The sequence below is a fragment of the Rhododendron vialii genome, chromosome 7a, assembly GCF_030253575.1.
Source record: "Rhododendron vialii isolate Sample 1 chromosome 7a, ASM3025357v1".
Taxonomy (NCBI): domain Eukaryota; kingdom Viridiplantae; phylum Streptophyta; class Magnoliopsida; order Ericales; family Ericaceae; genus Rhododendron; species Rhododendron vialii.
The window spans coordinates 2,171,286-2,189,227 of record NC_080563.1 but is presented as its reverse complement, the minus strand read 5'-3'; the positions used below and the strand labels follow the sequence as shown (position 1 = coordinate 2,189,227).

The 17,942-nt window shown below is 37.5% G+C and overlaps 1 protein-coding gene and 1 pseudogene across 2 annotated transcripts in view; both read right to left on the bottom strand.

The window, feature by feature from the left end:
• LOC131333939 (inositol-pentakisphosphate 2-kinase-like) overlaps window positions 1–17,921 on the bottom strand; it is a 52,251-nt gene extending 34,330 nt beyond the window's left edge. For both annotated transcript variants that reach the window (XM_058368782.1, XM_058368783.1), the window contains exons 1-3: window positions 17,270–17,921; window positions 16,291–16,675; window positions 15,014–15,561 (exon numbers count right to left, since the gene is read on the bottom strand). The gene's annotated coding sequence lies outside the window, so the exon portion shown is untranslated. The remainder of the gene's footprint in view (window positions 1–15,013; window positions 15,562–16,290; window positions 16,676–17,269) is intronic.
• Window positions 3,344–10,317, bottom strand: LOC131333947 (inositol-pentakisphosphate 2-kinase-like; annotated as a pseudogene).
• Window positions 17,922–17,942: the final 21 nt, after the last annotated feature.

Here is a 17,942-nt window from a genome sequence, read left to right as displayed (position 1 = left end):
GCTTGGCCAGTTGGCCCGCTTCTATTATAAGCCGAACTCCATTGAAATAGATCTAAATAAAACTTCAAGTGAGTTATTGTGTTTTATTTTTGGACTTTTTTTGGATTTTTTCAAAAATAATTGAATTTGGGCATAATTTTTCAATTTTTCAACTCATCTCGTCGAAACCAATTAATAATTTAAAAAAAATTACAAACTAACAAATGTGAATTTTTTAATAAAGACGAAAAAAATTTCTTTTTTTTTTATGAAAACTCAGCCTAAAATCTTTTTTGACAAAAAAAAGAAGAGATAAACTCCAACCCAATTAGCGGGAAACCATTCTGAGATATCAAATACTAGTGTATGCCCGTGCCTGAAGGCACAACTCGAACAATCAGCACACAAAAACAAATATTGAACTCGTGTGCAACATACGGCTCAAACAATCACAACTTGAAAATTAATAATAAACTTGCGTGCAATATACCAATCCGTATCCAGCAAATTCAACTATGCTATAATCTTAATAAAAATGAAATGGGTAGCAAATATACAAAAAATAATGGAAGAACTTACCTCGATGGTTTCGGTAAAGTAAATTTTGGTGGTATTGAACTTCCCAAGAAAGAGGGAGGGGAGAGTTAGAGAAAGTAAAGAAGAAAAATGTGAAAATCATATGAATGATGTATAAAAAATTATACTTTCGGTAATTTCCATGATGTACGTTTGCCTAGAAATAGGAAAGGAGGATGCTACAGATACTGATCCAAGTACACAAATCGTACGTACCGATCATTTGCGGGGCCCACTCTAGACCCGCATGGATGATCTGAGCCGTTCAATAATTTTAAAATAAAAACTTGGCTAACTCGAAGGAGGAAGCAGCTATCGGAAAGCTAGCATCGGAGTTGAAAACGAAACTGATTGACAAAAGAAGGGGCGCGGGGTTTACCACCTCAACCGAAATAGAATAAGCCGAAACCGGAGCCAGGGAATCCAGCCTTAAGCCACTCGGTCCAGGATAGCAAGATAGAGCCAGAAGGTTCCGTGTTCACTTATGCTATTTCGAGAAGCGGTCTTTCTCAAGTAGCTAGCTTAACTAAGTAGTAATGTGAAAAATCAGCTCCATTCGATATGTATAAACGCTCGATTCAATTTTCTCATTTTTCATCCAATTTTTTTCCAATTTTTCAAAAATGGGAAGATTTGATCAAACACATACACATATCGAATGGAGCTGATTTTTCACGGGTCCACTCGTTGTTATTTTTTTAAATTATTGAACGGGTCGGATCATCCGTGCAGGACCCAGAGTGGGCCCCATGTACTGTCAATGCCATGGTCGGTGTGCTCAGGTCGATATCCATAAAGTTTTCGAATAGGAAAAGGAATGTTGGCTTTGATTTCGGTACTCTCGGTGGCTTTAATTTCGGTTTTGTACAAATGTTATATATGATTTTCATTTTCATTTGAATAATGTCATAATGGATGGTTTTGAATACAATGCCTTAATGAGAGTAATTTATGGGAAGAGAGGGAGCGCTTCATTCCTTTGATCCAATGGCTATAACTTTATCACTAAGTATGATCGAACGGCTGCAGATGCATCTATGTTTGTATGTTTAGACATTTTTAAAGAAAACCGCTCTGTTTTATAATATAGAAATATAGAATATATGAAAACTTTATTTTAGGAATTATATTTGTTTTAGGAATTTCTCTTTTAATGCCGCTTATTTAGGCATGTTCCTATCAGCCTTTTAATTTTGTTAGTTTTGGTTTCCAAATATAGTTTGTTTGGTCTCCACTCTGAGTAATTACCTTATTGTTAGGACTTCTGGTAGTATAAATAGGGGTATAAGCCTAAGGGCTAAGGATTCAATTATTATTCAACTTTTTATTAATAAAAACTCTGAGTTTATCTCTCTTCTTGTGGATTCAAGAACTACTCGTGGTTACGAGTACCTATCTCGTTTGCAGAAAATAATCAAACTAACTCATAGTCAAGCAACTTCCCCAGGATACGTGTTCACTGTTCTATATCGTTGACATTCTTTTTCAGTGTTTGCTTGCTCTCTAACCATCCCCGTTCTGCTTTCTCAAATAAGTACTTAAAAAATAATGATCTATTTTCAAGTTTAAAATAACGGTTTTGCTAACCTCTGCCCACTAGGCGGAGGATAATATACATATAATTTCAAATAAGTTCGGATATCAATACATATCTCACGGATATTAATTCACAAATATCAATACACCTTTCTCGGATATCAATGCAACTTTTATCTATTATCCTACCTATTTGGGTAGATTTTAGAATAATCCTTAAAATAATGGGCTTACGAAAATAATTTTTTAATTTTTTTTACAAGGTTTGATAAACCTCATCGAAATCTATCAAACAAGATCCATAATGCATATTTTTTGATTTCAGCAAACCTATTATTTTTAAGTTTGAAAATTGCAAATAAGTATTTATTTTTTAAGGGGGAATCCGAAACACACCCTAAAATAATTTTCCTGAGATTTAAGGCTATAATTGCTCATAAGAACTCAAGTAATAAAGCAGCATTTTGGATTTCGGGAATTTCAACAATAGATTAAGGATGAAATTTGCTGCAGGAAAATCCGAGTAAATTAGGATGGAAAACATGAAATTGAAACAAAATAAATAAATAAATCACGTATATACATCTAACAGCGAGAGAAGATGCAAGACATGGCTAGGCCCTGCACCATCCGGAAAGGGACTGCACATAAACGCATGATTATTATTATTGTTCAAACTCCTCGTACATGGTCTGTAACTGCTCCGCAATCCTGCAAAATGGATTAAGGCAACATCCACACCAAAACAAATCTGAGGTAAACAAAGCATTATTGCGAGCACGCCCAAAAGCAGAAGAATCGAATCCCGAATCACATCTATATTTGGAGTACTCTTAATTCAATCATTCATCCACTCCGTAAACTGACACCGGAATCCCAACCTCAAAATCAAACGCCAAATAAGAGGCCCTCCACAACCTCTTAGCAAAGGAGCACTACTGAAAGAACAAATACTCTATAGTTTCCAATGAATTGCTACATAAAAGGACAATCTGGAGGAACCTCAACTTTCCTTTTAATCAGAGTATCCTTAACCGTCAAAATCCGGCGAATCATTTTCCATATAAACAACTGAAATTTAGGAGGAAGTCAACCCCCAAATTTTACCCCACGTATAGAACTGCTATTTCGGTTGGGATCAAAAGAGAAATTAAAGGATCCTTCCACCTTTGGGCTTGAGAGTCAATCAAACTCTCAAGCTGATTGATTTCTACTGAATAAGAAGTTTTAGGATGGTGAGATTCAGGAAATATTTTATTCGAGAAAATGAAATTTCTATCGATAAAATTATATACAAATTGTGTCCCACGGGCCTAAGACAACAGATAATACAAAAGACCCATAAGGTCTGAACAAAAACAAGAAAACCAAAATAAATATAAACAAAATAAAAAGGCGTAAAAAATAATAGTTGTGATGTTGGAGACCGTAGATTCACTCGTTAATGTGGCTGAAGGAAGTTGGAGGAATCACCATCGTTGTTGGAGCTCACCGTCACTTCGTCCTACCACAGCCACCACTGTTGATGGACGATCAACAGATGCGTCGCCCAGGTTGATTTGCTTCGAGGGCCAAACAACCCAGATCCGAAACCACACCAATGATGGTCTAAGTGAGATAACTTTTCTCCTGAGGATTAGAGCCTCAACCACCACAAAACCAGGGAGAGAGAGAGAGAGAACTGCCGAGGAAGGGAAGCAAGAAGGGCGACGCAGCCACGCCTCTATAAAGAGAGAAGCTCTCTCTCTACACCGGGTCTTTCTCTGAAATTTCGCTACTGAGTATTCAAGACAAATCTAAAGGGAATTGGGTCCATCCCATTAATCAGTGGATTGATCAAGTTCACTGAATTTCAGTCGTAAAATGACTCATGAGTAGGGGTTGTATGGGTAGTTTCGGAATTACTGGCAGAAAAGAATCAAACTCATATTGACCAACAAATACTTTCCCGAGATTTAAGGCCATGTCGAAATCATGGACCTCAATGGAAGCATTCTTTCTCCATCTGGAAGAGGGCTCTCATTGCTGATAAGAACTCAAGTAATCGAGCAACATTTCCGTTTCCGGGAATTTCCACGGTAGATAAGGGATGAAATTTACTGCAGGAAAATCAGAGGAAACATGAAATTAAAACAAAAAAATCTAGCATAAATCTAACTGCAAGAGAAGACCAAAGACTTCTTCAGGGTAAAGCAAGGAATAATACAACCAAAGAAGAAGAGAAAGAAGATGCAAGACTTGACTAGCACGAGTTAAAACACTCTTAGCAGGAGCCACACAACTTTTCCAACTTCTATACAGCATACACAGACTACTTTTCTTAGATAAATAAAGAGGTGTGTAGATTATCCAGATCAGTCCTAATCATGAAATACCAGACAATTTTTACCACTTCTATCCAAAATACATGGACTACTTTGGCTTAACAAAAGTATGAGAATATACAGATCAGTAGAAGAATAATAGGGGTATATCCAATCCGTGGTAACCAAATGCTCATTAGCACTGGACCAAACTCATGGTTAGCACTTGTTAATGGGATTCAAAATCCATTCAGTCTTGCCAGAAAAATCACATTGGTCGCGGCTCAAATACATTTCGGTACTCTCGACATTATGGACATTCTGCTCTATTGCCATTCTGGCAAACTCTTATCTGCCTTTTTTATTGTTTTGGTTAGTTTCTCTCCAACCTAGTCATCAAGCATCATGGACATTACTGTATCATGAATAAAAGGAATGCACTGTGCATAAACCTAGCCAAAAATTTCAAAGGCACGTTGCCCATGTAAGCAAGAAAGAGATTACATGAACCAAGTAAAGAGATACCAAATCTCACCTAAGGTGCAATTAAAGTTGAACCCCGTTGGATTTTAGCATGTAGCCCATTTTTTTTTTTTTTAACAGCTTAGCATGTAGCCCTTGCTAGTACTGGAACCACCGACAGATCCCTCATGCCACCAACCGCGATGTGTCTCCATTGCCTTCTTCCCTTACCCAACACAAACAGTAAATGCCATTCCATTTGGCAGTGGAACAAGGAAATAATTACTAAACCAGTTGAGAAGACCACATGTAATGAAAAACCAACTTCATGGTGTGACCTGACAGAACAAATAGCCATATTAATCCCAATGACTTGGAACCATTTAAATCATGGTCGCTTCAGACCAAAAATGGGAGATGTCTATCAAAAGTTTTCTCTTCAACATCTGACATTTTGGAGCATCCAGATGGTTTTTGCATAATGATAGTCCTGCATGAAATGGCCAAGTCAATTGGATGTATGCAATGATCTACTCAATCAAGAACATGGGAAGCAGAGAAAATAATGCATGTATGAGATTGGGGTCTGAGACTTTGTACAAGAGAAATGATAAATTGTCACTGTTTTCTAAGGATCAGTGAGTCAATGCACACTGCAGGCCCTAAACAACACCTCCAACAGGATTTCAGACCTATGTTACATTTGTTCAAGCAGGGATTTATACAGAATTAGGGAGGGAAAGAAGGGAAGAAAAGGGCTCCATGTACATATTAGTGAATAATTGAAGGCTCAGTGCCAAGCTTGACCGGCTACTGTTCCCAAGTGGATCATCGTAAGGTACAACTTGATCAGCTTCAGGGTGAAGGAGTAATCCTAGGCTTCCCAAGTCTTACAAATTCACTGTACTCATTGTTCTGAATCCCATAAATTGGATGGTAGGCTGAAATGATGATCTATACGTCAAGAACAAAGTCAGAAAACTCCAGCAGCATTTCCAACACATCACAAGCGCATGCACAAAAACAAAAGACAGTTATTCAGAAAGAAGACTCTTAGACTACTATGTATTACCAGAAGAGCCTCTAGCATGAGAAGCATCTTCACAGAGTTGGATTGATCTCCACATGCAATTTCTTAACCAATGCTTGCAGCCTTTTCTGCTTCATCCTCTCTTTTCTCCATCAGAGAGTAGCATCTGACCATCTGCTGGTCCCGTTCATAGTAGAGTTCCATCTTCTTCAAAGTTTTCATATCCAGATCAATAAAAGATGCCTGGCAGATTGCAATTTCAAGAAAAGACATTTTATGGGAAATTCCTAAAATTTTGAATGCCATAGAATCTTACTAATGTGTCGAAGTACTCAATGAGAGCATGATGTGTCAATATACCAATAAAGTCAACATTTAACTAATTGAGATCATTTAGTCAATAATTAACGCGAATGTCAAATTTTTAATATGGATGCTCTCTTTTCTAGAAAATTGTAATCTCAAAGCTTCAAACAAGCCTTTTTGAACCTCTGAATTTGCTTGAAAGCAGCCCCACAAGCTAGAAACTAAACCATATATGCGGATAGGCTGCATAGGGTCTGCAAATACACCTTTATATGAAGATTCCACATCCCCATCTTCCCTGGTTCTAAAACTGATCATCAAGCTCAAGTCCTTTTCAGTTGCAGCTATCAAATAGTCCCTCACAATCTTCAAGCTCCCATCCGAAGACATTGAGTGCAAATATACATATCTAGCTGACAGTTTTTTTACAACCCAGATCTCTACATGCAATACAAGGCTGACAAACTAAATTGTAATATGCATGAATTGCCCCTTTGATGTCAATGTTATCAAGCTTCTGGACTCCGAGAAGCCGATCCAGTAACCCTGATCGGGAAATAGCTTCAGTAATGAGATGCAGGAATTCGATGTTCGTCGGCCACTGTCTGCCTGAATAACCCCATTGAGTACATTCTCAAATGCATCACCTATCATACAAGTAGTAATGTCTGCCCCACCACCCAAAGCCCCAAGTATGAGAGAACCATTCAAGAAAACATGAAAATTGTTCCGAGTAGTAACAAACAGAGCCTTGATTGCTTTATGCACTCTGTCGTTGGATCCAGAGAACAAATCAAGGGGATTGTATTCGCTTATTTCTGATATCTAAGAGAGAAAAAAAAAACATTTTCAGCAACGACTAAAGTGAAAGATAAATAGATGATTGGATTGCATCATATTCTTGGATAAAATCAAGGACACAATGGATTCCCAATTCAACCGCTGGTATCCATGGCAGCATGAATGCCGATTTAGCTATGATCTTGAATTGAGAGATCACTCCCATTCTAGCTTCACCCGAGACAAAACGAAATAAGAAATTATAGCAACAAAAATACCTCTCCGATGCAATTTTAATGGCTGGTGCATTTCAAAACGAGTTACACACTTTTTTATGTCACTTTCTTCCGATATAAATCTTGAAACTGGAAGAATTCCACATTTTGGCTGCATTTGAGAAACAATAAGAAAATCAAGTGAAAAGAACATTAATCATATACTAGCCTGTAATGGGGAAGAACAATGTGAAAAGACTCAAGACGAGTGACAACACAACGTGATTGAGGGAAAGCACATTTATCTCAATAGAAAAGCAGGATTTCCCTTTGAGACTACCTGGGGGAAAAGAAGTATACGATAATAGATATCTGGATTAAGAAAAAATGTATTAAGAAACAAGCCAATATAGATATCTGGATTAAGAGAGGGAAATTTATTACTTTTACAAACCAAACTAACTATTTTCTCTATCTATTGTTAAGTCATTGATTGTCCCAAAAAATTTGTAAGGAAATGCATATGAGCCATCCAATACACATGTAACCCACCTTGCATGTGGAGATACAAATATGTGTACACAAAGAAAAACATAATTCAAAGGGATACTTGAACCATCTCCGAGAAAATTAATTCCACAAGGTTATTCCGTAATTGGTAAAGCCGTACATTCAATTAAAACCATACATGTGGGGCAGGGAGGACCACAATGGATTAACCAAGGTGAAGCGCGTGCCAAGGCCAATAGGAGAACAAGATGAGTGTAGCAAAAATGAGAATGTTGAGGTGGATGTGTGGTAAGACTAGACGAGACAGGATTAGAAATGAAACAGTTCGTGAGATGGTAGGTGTAGCACCCATAGATGAGAAGTTGAGGGAAAATAGGCTAAGGTGGTTTGGGCATTGTCTACCGTAGACCAAGAGATGCAGTAGTTAAGACTTAAGAGAACGGATAGGATAGCTTTGGGTAGCAATGCTACGGGGAAGGGTAGACCTAAATTGACAATAGATGTTGTGGTGCGCAACGATACGAGTATAGTAAGTTTGTGTGAACAAGTGGCCCTGGACAGAGCTCAATGGAGAAAAAGGATTCATGCAATGTTCTAAAAGTTGCTAGACACTAGTCGGGTGGTCGGCCACCTTTGAGCGATTAATCGGATTAATCGGTGCATATTAATTAGTAATTGGCAATTAATCGTTACTCGGACCTAATCCGATAGGCTCCATCAGCTATTAATCGATGATTAATCGCCGATTAATTCCTTGTTTTAGAACACTAGATTCATGTAGCCGACCCCAAGTGATTGGGACATAAGGCTCGGTTTGGTTTGGTAAGCGCTTGCCAAGGACACTCTCGAGATAAAAAGAAAAAAAAAACATGAAAAAAGAGAGACTGGAAGATACAGTTGCCATGCTGCAAACAGAAGATATTATTTGCAAGGAATTAGGACACACTGATTTCTATTTATTTTTTTGTAAATAGAAGACGGTGATTACCATAAGGAAAAACTGAATGATCGGACACAAGAAGCGCAAAATCACATAGTGTTGACCATGGCAGCATCAACTCCCCGAGAAGGATGCTGAGAAAGGATATTCTTTTCAGCCACCTCCAGAAATTCCTTGGACAAAAAGACACGAATCTGCAAGATATGGACGAAGCAACAGTCAGTACCTCGATGATGCTGTAAATTGTAAAGATATTCCCATGGAGGTTATCAGGAAATAAAAAATGTCTGCGCAGTCTCGTTTGAAATTTTCATAGAGAGACCTGTCCAAGTGACTGCCCAAGCATACAACACAATCTTTGAGCCCCTTCCAATTACTTTTGCCTGAATGGACCACAAACAGGGCAAAAGGATAGTTGCGTATTGGTAACCAACAGTATGTCTATCTGCAGCTTTTCAATTATACAACACATATTCATTTAAGGATAGTCCATCAAGATTTAGTTCCATGAGGGCGAAAACATAATCCCAGAATGAATACTTGAACAATGACGTGATAATGGCTGCTACAAGCACAATGTAAAACTTCCCCCGAATAGGCTACAAGCCAATCACATACGTTTCATGTCCTCTCATTAAAACACTGCTCTGCAAATACATAAAAAGGAAGGGTGTGCAACAAAATCATGCATTGGTACAACAACATACCCCATCATCAACATGTTCGTAACCTTACAGTGGACTGATAACATGCTGTACATACAGTTGCTCGGCTATTTCCCTGGTTGGTGCTAATACAAGGTCTTCAGTTTCTCTCCACAGAAGGCACTCATCATTCATCAGAGCGGAATGACTATCCTCGCTATCATATCCGTTTCTGGGAGATTCAATCCTAGGAGCCTTTTGTATGCGTAGTACCATTCCAACCTACTCAAAATCAAAGGAAATGTCGTAAGTAACAAACGTAGGTATATTGCAACGTCTTTGTAATGAAGCATGTTACTATGGCCTCCCCTATGACCCACTTTATGTAGCCCATTTTCTCTCCATTTTAAAACGGTTGAAGGAACATTCACATTCTAAAATTCAAGTTCTTTTACCAAGTACAAAGATGCTTTTGCAAATAATACAAACAATTCTTCAAAAGAAAAATCCCAATTCTCAGAAGGAAGAACTTGTTTGCTTTACTTTTGGAGTCCGAAAAAATGCTCAGTTAAATTATTCTACAATAAAAAAAAATGACATGAAGAGACACAACGAAATCATCATAAGAGTGAAGCATAAATGAACACACAAACGTAGGAGAGGATCCGGAGTAAGCAAGAACAAGATTGGCAGCTCCTTCCCCTCTATAAACCCAATCGTCCGCATCTTTTAGCTCTAACACCACCTCCATCCACTGCAAAGATTCAGAATCAATATACTACAAACACATCTAAATGCATTATACCTCCATCAAGTCTTCTTATTTTCTATTGTTAATTGGTATTTTTACCCCTAAATCTTTCAAGGCGGCAATTTGCGAGAATCGACGAAAACTAATCAAAGAAATAGAATTTCAACACTAGCTTTGCATACCACGATGAACCAAATTGAAAGAAAAAGAGAGAGACCTATATGGTGTAGGGGTATTTGAGTGTGTGCGTGCGTGTGTGTGTGTGAGAGAGAGAGAGAGAGAGAGACGAACTTTGCGGTGCCGATGTAGGGAGAGATTGGCGCAAAACTTTGTGATATACGGTTCTGTCTCTCCAACCCCAGCAGGCCAACACCAGTGAATAGACGTGGTTACGGGACACGAGTTTTTTAAGATTCATTCCTTCCATTTTGGCTGCGTTACACTACTCTTGACCACTTATAATTGATTATTTTTAGACGCTCATAATTGCTTCTGGCCGCGTAATTTTGAAACCGTGACTTGCATACCCGCCATCGGGCTTCCAGTTGAAGCGGGCCTCTTGGGCTTTTATTGGGTTGAATTGAGCTTGACTAATTGGTCTGCCTCTATTTTAAGCCCAAACTCATTGATATAGATCCAAAAACAAAAAATATATATATATGGAAAATTAGAGGCCGGTCCTGATTTTTAGGCTCGGTTTGATCCCAACCCTGAATATTATTTCCAAACCTGTATAGGCTCGGATATATTATCTCCTGACTTGTTTGCCCTTTTTATTCTACATCGTCAATTCCATCTCGCCATTCTTCCTCTTTGTCTCTTAAGACGACCGACCGAAACCCATCTTAAGAAATTCCCTCTCTCTCTCTCTCTCTCTCTCTCCTAATGGACCACCGCCGTCAGCTGAGTTGGGGAAATCTAAGATTCCAGTTGAAAAAAACACGTAGGTGAGATCAATGCTTCTACGGTGGCGGCGAAGTTCTTCCTTTTCCGGCGTGCATGGAGGTTGAGCCGTTGATTAAGTGCGCAACACCGCATCGAGGCCACTCCAACTACTTAAGCGTCGGATCATCGAGGGTTCCGGTGGTTTCTAGGTTGAAGTTGAGTTGGTAGGTTTTGATTGTCTACTCAAGATCATTGTCGAAATCGTCGGAGGGATCCTTGGAGTCGTTGATGATGTAGCAGAAGTTTTGGAAGTCGTATTAATTGCTGATTGAGGTGCTGTGATTAAGTGATTCAGTGATTGTATGCAAGGCACGTGGGATAATTCAAATGATGTTGTTTTCTTCTGGTATCTTTAAGTTTTCTAAGTTAATTTGTTGATTTTTGAATTCTAAGGTGGTGTTTGACTACAAGTCAATGAATCTGTTATATTTGAGAGTTGTGAGAACCGTATATTTTTCTATGAGAATTGTGTATTTTTTTATGAGAACAGTATATTTTCTGTGAGAGCTGTTTATGAGAACTGTGTACTTTATATGAGAGCATTGTATTTTTCTATGAGAACTGTCTATGAGAACCGTCTATGAGAACCGTGTATTTTCTATTGGAACATTGTATTTTTCTATGGGAACTGTGTATTTTTCTATGAGAACTGTGTATTGTCCATAACAATTATCTATGAGAAATGTGTATTTTCTATGAGAATTGAGTATTGTCCATGAGAACTGTGTATTTTCTATGACAACTACATATTTTCTATGAGAACTGTGTATTAAGTGTATGGTGAGACTATTTGAACTGTATATTTTCAGTTCATATAGTCATTTTCACATAGTTCTCATAGAACTGACTATGAGAATTGACAGTTCTCATAACCAGTTCACATATCTAAGGGTAAGAATTGTCTATGAGAACTGTGTATTTTATATGAGAACATTGTATTTTTCTATGAGAACTGTGTATTATACATGAGAACTGTCTATGAGAACTGTGTATTTTTTATGGAAACATTATATTTTTTTATGAGAACTGTGTATTTTTTTAAGAGAATTGTATATTTTTATGAGAACTGTATATTGTTCATGACAACTATCTATGAGAATTGTGTATTTTCTATGAGAATTGAGTATTATACATGAAAACTGTGTATTTTCTATAACAACTGTGTATTTTCTATGAGAACTGTCTATTTAAGTGTGTGGTAAGACTATTTGAACTGTGTATTTTTCAGTTCACATAGTTATTTCATATAATTCTCATGGAACTGACTATGAGAATTGACAGTTCTCATAGCCGGTTCACATAGCCAAGGATATTTTTGTCTGAAACAGTTTTCATAAAGATAGTTTTCATAGGAACGGTTCTCATAGAAATAATTCTCATAGACAGTTCTCATGGAGACAATTATCATAGAAACAGTTCTCATAGAAAATAATATTTTTTTTAATCTTACATAATTTCATATTCAATATGGATCTTGTTTGGTAGATATTGTCGAATAGGTTCCAAAAATATAATTTTTTTAAAAAATGAATTGCTACAACAAACGATATTACTTTTTGAAATTTAAACAATGTTTTAATAGTGCACCAATACTCATGGAGCATTGGATAATTTTTCTATACTAAATGCTCTCTAGTTCAGTGCGCTGCTGCACGTGAAGGGGCATGGTTGGAATAAAAAATATAAATAATTGTGCAGGACTAAATTAAGTCCGAACCTAATTTTTAGGACCGGCCTAAAAATTCCCCAAAAAAATATTAGAAATCTTCCAATCGGCCCAAAATATTTTCGGGCTCTCTTTTTTTGAATTTTACACTTTTACAAGATTAATTTTTCCCTTTTTTTTTGTGGGAGAGTGGCAAAATCACTCCCCTATTTTTTTGTCTTTATTCAATATTATTTTGCGTTAGTAGTTTAGCATCAAAGTTTTTTGTGAATTATTGGTTCATTTCGATGAACTAAAAAGTTATGACCAGAACTTAATATTATTATAGAAAAAAGACAAGAAAAAATTCAAAAAGTTCATCTTTGACCTTTTTTATGGATTTTTTAAAAAATATTTTAGTTTCGACATGATTTTCTACTTTTTCGACTTATCTCGTCGAAAAGAATTCATAGTTTACAAAAATTTCACACAAACTAACAAATGCGAAAAAAATTGAGTAAAGACGAAAAAACCTCTCTCTTTTTTTATATAGAAAAAACTCAGCCTAAAATCCTTTTTGACCAAAAAAAAAAAAAACAGAGAGAAACTCTAACCTGATCAGCGAGTAGCCATTCTCGAAGATGAAGTTGAGCTGTAGAAATCGTTTAGCCATGAATGAAGATGAAGCTCAGAACCTTTTCAATTGGGTCTCTATCAAATCATTTTTTATTGAATGCTGCTACAAGTACAGCAGGCTGTGCACGGCTGCGATGAAGCTCAGAACCTTTTCAATTGGGTCTCTATCAAATCATTTTTTATTGAATGCTACTGCAGGTACAGCAGGCTGTGCACGGCTGCTGTGCACAGCCTGGTGTACCTTTAGCTTTACTGTTTTTTATTCCTGATAGTTTTGCCTGGAATCCGAAACTGTTATATTAGTTTCTTGATTGCTCTTGTGTTTTTCCATATGAATCTTGATTCAAGAGTGTTTAATTCATGAGTTGAAGTTTTCTTATGATGCCCAGTGGCCAGTTGGCCCTTCTCTTTTTACATTGGTTTTTTTTTTTTTTTTTTATCAAAAAAAAAAAAAAACAAGTTGGTGGTTCTTTTTTCAATGTTTATCAACATAACCAAGTACTAGTATCCACAGTTGAAGCTAGTCTGTTGACCAAGTGCTCAGAATTTGGCTGCAGAAGTCAGAATGAAAAAAAGAAAAAAGCTGATTTTTTTTTTTTTGACGAGCAATACTAAGCCATATATATTAATAACAAAATAACAATATTATACAGTTAATAAAGCTGTTCTCGCAATATTATGAGCAGCAATAACAGTCTGCCTAGAAGCTTTCATTAGACATAAGCGACAAAAGTCCAAAAGAGTTGTGTGTAAGCTGGACATAACCTTCCGAGAATTCCTAAGCCCTTTAATAAAAAGGGCACAATCCGTGTGAATGTAGATCTCCAACACATTGTTATCGAACGCCCATTGTTATCGAACGCCCATTTCGAAATTTCCAAACCTACCCTAATCATGTATGAGGAGTTTGAACAAACAATAATAATAATCATAGAGGAGTATTGTTTATGAGCAACTCCTCATACATGATCTGCAACTGCTCCGCAATCCTGCATAACGGATTAAAGCAACACCCGTACCAAACAAATCTAAGGTAAACAAAGCATCATTTCGAGCACACCAAGTAACCCGAAAGCAAAAGAATCCCCGAACCCCGAATCACATCTATATTTGGAGCACTCTTAATCCAATCATTCATCCGCTCCGTAAACTGACACCGGAATCCCAACCTCAAAATCAAACCCCAAATAAGAGGCCCTCCACAACCTCTTAGCAAAGGAGCACTACTGAAAGAACAAATGCTCCATAGTTTCTAATGAATTGCCACATAAAAGGATAATCCGGAGGAACCTCAACTTTCCTTTTAATCAGAATACCACATAAAGCTCATCCTCCATGCTATTTATAAGGTAGATAGACTAAAATTTCATTCGTTATTTCTGTTGGGAACAAAAAGAGAAATTAAAGGATCCCTCCACCTTGAGAGTCAATCAAACTCTCAAGCTGATTGAAAGCTTGAGATTTCTACAGCAACATGGAGTTTTAGGAAGGTGAGATTCAGGAAATATTTTTTTCAAGGAAACGCAACTTCTATTGATAAAATTATATTATACGAATTGTGGCCCACAGGCCTAAAAGACAATAGATACTGTAATACAAAGGACCCAGAAGGTTTGAACAAAAACAAGAAAACCAAAAGAAAAAAACAACAAAGTAAAAAGGCGTAAAATTAACAGTTGTGATGTTGGAGACCATAGATACACTCGTTAATGTGGTGGAGGAAGTTGGAGGAATCACATCGTTGCTGGAGCTCACCGTTGCTTCGTCCTACCATAGTCACTCATGTCTGGTGCCACCACCGCTGATGGAGAATCAACAAATGCGTTGCCCAGGCTGATCTGATTCGAGGGCCAAACAACCCAGATCTGAAACCACAATAATGATGGTCTAAGTGAGATAACTTCTCTCCTGAGGATCAGAGTCTCAACCACCACACAACCATGGAGGAGAGAGAGAGAGAGAGAGAGAGAGAGAGAGAGAGAGAGCTGCCGACGAATCTGAAAGGAACAGGGTGCATCCCATGAATCAGTGGATTGATCTTGAGTTCACTGAATTTCAGTTGTAAAATGACTCTTGAGTACGGTTTGTATGGGTAGTTTCTGAATTACTTGCAGAAAAGAATCAAACTCATATTGACCAATAAATCATTTTCCTGAGATTTAAGGCCATTCCGAAATGATCGACCTCATTGGAAGCATTCTTTCTCCATCTGGAAGAAGGCTCTCATTGCTGATAAGAACTCAAGTAATCGAGCAGCATTTTAGATTCTGGGGATTTCCACGGGAGATTAGGGATGAAATTTGCTGCAGGAAAAGCCGAGGAAACTATGATGGAGACATGAAATAAAACAGAAAAATCATGTAAATCTAACTGCGAGAGAAGACCAAAGACTTCTTCATGGAAAGCAAGGAATAATATAACCAAAGAAGAAGAGAAAGAAGATGCAAGCCTTGACTAGCATGAGTTAAAACACTCTTAGCAGGAGCCACACAACTTTTCCAACTTCTATACAGCATACACAGACTACTTTTCTTTGATAAATAAAAAGGTGTAGAATCTCCAGATCAGTCCTAATCAGGGAATACCAGACAAGTTTTACCACTTCTATCCAAAATACATGGACTACTTTGGCTTAACAAAAGTATGAGAATATACAGATCAGTAGAATAATAATAGGGGAATATCCAATCCTTGGTAACCAAATGCTCATTAGCACAGGACCAAACTCATTGTTACCACCTGTTAATGGGATTCAAAATCCAGTCAGTCTTGCCAGAAAGATCACATTGGTCGCGGCTCAAATACATTTCGATACACTCATTATGGATATTCTGCTCTATTGCCATTTTGGCAAACTCTTATCTGCCTTTTTTTTTGTTAGTTTCTCTCCAACCTAGCCATCAAGCATCAAGGACATAACTGTATCATGGATAAAAGGAATGTGCACAAACCTAGCCAAAAATTTCAAAGGCAAGTTGCCCATGTAAGCAAGAAAAAGATTGCATGAACCAAGTAAAGAAATACCAAATCACCTGAGGTGCAATTACAGTTGAACCCCGTTGGGTTTTAGCATGTAGCCCTTGCTAGTACTGGAACCACCGACAGATCCCTCGTGCCACCAACCGCAATGTATCTCCACTGCCTTCTTCCCTTAGCCAACACAAACAGTAAATGCCATTCCATTTGGCAGTGGAACTAGGAAATCATTACTAAACCAGTTGAGAAGACCACATGTAATGAAAAACCAACTTCACAGCGTGATCTGACACAACGAATAGACATATTAAGCCCAATGACTTGGAACCATTTAATTCATGGTTGCTTCAGACCAAAAAGGGGAGTTGTTTATCAGGAGTTTTCTCTTCGACATCTGACATTCTGTAGCATCCGGATGGCTTTTGCTGCATAAAGATAGTCCTACATGAAATGGCCAAATCAATTGCATGTCTGCAATGATCAACTCAATCAAGAACATGGGAAGCAGAGAAAATAATACATGCATGAGATTGGGGTATTTTTCATCAGGAAGTCTGAGACTTCGTACATGAGAAATGGTAAATTGTCACTGTTTTCTACTGATCAGTGAGTCAATGTAGGCTGCATGCCCTGAACATATACTCCAACATGATTTCAGACTTATGTTATATTTGTTCAAGCAGGGATTCATACCGAATTAGGGAGCAACAGAAGGAAAGAAAATGGCTCCATGTACATATTAGTGAATAACTGAAGGCTCAGTGCCCAGCTTGACCGGCTACTATTCCCAAGTCAATCGTTATAAGGTATAACCAGATCAGCTTCAGGGTGAGGGAGTAATCCTTGGCTTCCCAAGTCTTACAAGTTGTCTATATTCATTGTTCCGAGTTTATACAGATGTTAGGCTGAAACAATGATCTATACGTCAAGGAAAAAGTCAGATAACTCCGGCAGCATTTCCAACACACCACAAGAGCATGCGCAAAAACTAAAGACACAGATTCAGAAAGAGACTCTTACACTACTATGTATTACCAGAAGGGTCTCTAGCATGAGAAGCATCTTCACAGGGTTGGATTGATCTCCACATGCAATTCCTTAACCCCCAAAGCTTGCAGCCTTTCCTGAATCATCCTCTCTTTTCTACATCTGAGAGTAGCAGCTGACTATCTGAGAGTAGCAGCTGACTATCTGCTAGTCCCGTTCATAGTAAAGTTTCATCTTCTTCAAAGGTTTCATATCCAGATCAATAAAAGATTCCTAGCATTCATAATTCTATGAGCTATATTCATGTCAAGAAAAGACGTTTATGGGAAATACTAAAATTTTGAATGGCAGAGAATCTTACTAATGTGTCGAAGTACTCAGTGAGAGCATGATAGGTCAATCCAATAGATTCAACCTCATTTAACTTATTGAGACAATTTAGTTAACTCCATGAATCATTTGAAACTTTCTGCTTTATTTTTAATGCTTTTGGTTAGAACAAGTACTTTCAAATTAATTCGAATGTCAAATTTTTAAGATGGATGCTCTTTTTCCTGGAAAATTGTAATCTCAAACCTTCAAAAAATCCTTTCAGAATGGTATTTAATTGTCATATGACTCCCTAACACCTCTGAATTTGCTTGACACCAGACCCACAAGCTAGAAACTAAACCATATATGCGGTTAGGCTGCATACGTTGTATCAAAACTTTGGTTGGTT